We start from the raw sequence: 1,757 nt of genomic DNA, 5'->3' as shown, positions 1-1,757 counted from the left end.
ACGCCTCAATAACATCATGCAATAGTCAAGGGTCAGGCCCTATCAGAATCTCATGCTCCCTATTCATCAGACAGATATCAACATTCATATCTCACTCAAATCATTTAAACACATAATCATACATATACAGTTACCAAACCCTGAGTTGAGCTTGTCTCCCGCAGCGAATGTACATACCCAGCCAGTCTTCAGGACCCATAAACCTAGGACGCTTTGATACCAAGTTGTAACGCCCTGGATAGCCAAGACCGTTACACTGTGTGTTTATAATGTGCCAAACTTGCTAATCAAGTATTTAAAGTAAAAGCGTGTTACTCAAATAGTAGAGGAACTAAGGTTAAAAGAGTTTTGGTCTCAAAAGATACATTTTCATTACTAAACATTGTTTATGTACAAGGGATCCCAAAAATGACAGTTTAAAAGTCATTTACAAAAGTTACAAAGTCTATATACATCAACAGCCATACTAAGGCAAAATGAGTGGTTAGGTAATCTCCGTCCTGACACACTCCTCGACCGTGGTGATCGAACGGCTGGCTATGTACATTTCACCTCGGAGCTCTCCACCTCAGGCCTGGTCCAGCTTGCCCTTACCCTTACCTGCACCACGAAGCACCCGTGAGCCAAGGCCCATCAAGAACATATATCAATAATAGAGCATGCACATTTAGCTGTCAAGTCAATCTCACTTATAACATCTCATAAACTCAAGCATATCAATAGTCAAGTATTTCATATACAGAGCATTTCAACTCATATAACACAATGCACAGATGATAACCGGGGCTAGCGCTCACAAGCTGCTCCCTCTGTTATCCTTTCGTTTCTGGCTCCCAGTGGCCAATTCGCGTCTCCCATGCGCTAAATTCATGAACGGTACTCTTAGACCGCTTACACGTGTCCCTTGGCATAATACCAACGATGACACAAAACAATTCTCGGGAGCACTTAGTCCCATCACAATCATACATTCGGGTGCAGTATTCTTACCTTTCAATTCGCTGGTTTCCGATATCACGTAGCCACAAGCACGGTCCTCTATCCCGAGCTTCTCCAAAGTCCTAATCAAACACAAATATAATATTCCTTGTCATTAACCAATCCAAGACTACCTTCCCGGTACCTAATCCACACTCTCGGAACCCCCAAAACCCTAGAACAACATCCCGGAGACATCCCCCGAACCCCCGGAGCAAAGGTCAAAAATTGCAAAATATCACTCCCTGAAATTTGCCTTGTGCCGCGGCACCCACCTCCAGAGGCCCCTAGGCCGCGGCAAGCAAAAGCCGTGCCGCGGCACACCATCGCAGACCCAGATTTCTGGGTTTTCCTTCGCATTTTCCCGAGCTCCAACCTCACCAATTCACCCCAAACTCTATCCTAAGTCCCAAAACCAACTCTAAACCCCTAACAAACCTCACAACAACCCAAAGACATCATGCCTAAGCTCACTCACACCTTCAATCCTAAAATTCACTCTTGAATTCCCACTTGACAACTCAAACCAGAAAAGTTATGCACAGCTTGAATTCAAGCACAACCCACACTTCAAATTCCCTAAACCTTAACAAAACAAATCTAATAAACATACAGAGACCTTACCTTAAGTGATAGGTTCAACCTCTAGCTCTTGACCTTCTTCCCCCTTGGTTTCCAAATTCTGAAATTACATAAAACCAGCCACCAACTTATCTCAATTCACCTTCCTTAACTAAAATTCAGACTTAAAACTTGGATATAGCATAATCAAAATCTTA

At 43.3% G+C, this 1,757-nt stretch overlaps 1 long non-coding RNA gene across 1 annotated transcript; it reads right to left on the bottom strand.

Moving 5' to 3' along the window:
* Nucleotides 1-356: 356 nt before the first annotated feature.
* On the bottom strand, nt 357-1,175 carry LOC133780505 (uncharacterized). Its single transcript, XR_009869371.1, has 2 exons — nt 991-1,175; nt 357-600 (listed from the first exon to the last, which is right to left on the bottom strand). It is a non-coding gene; the product is annotated as an uncharacterized LOC133780505 (long non-coding RNA).
* Between the last annotated feature and the right edge of the window lie 582 nt (nt 1,176-1,757).

Source organism: Humulus lupulus, chromosome 5 (assembly GCF_963169125.1).
Source record: "Humulus lupulus chromosome 5, drHumLupu1.1, whole genome shotgun sequence".
Taxonomy (NCBI): Eukaryota; Viridiplantae; Streptophyta; class Magnoliopsida; order Rosales; family Cannabaceae; genus Humulus; species Humulus lupulus.
The sequence above is the reverse complement of the archived record's forward strand: the minus strand, read 5'-3'. Positions and strand labels throughout refer to the sequence as shown.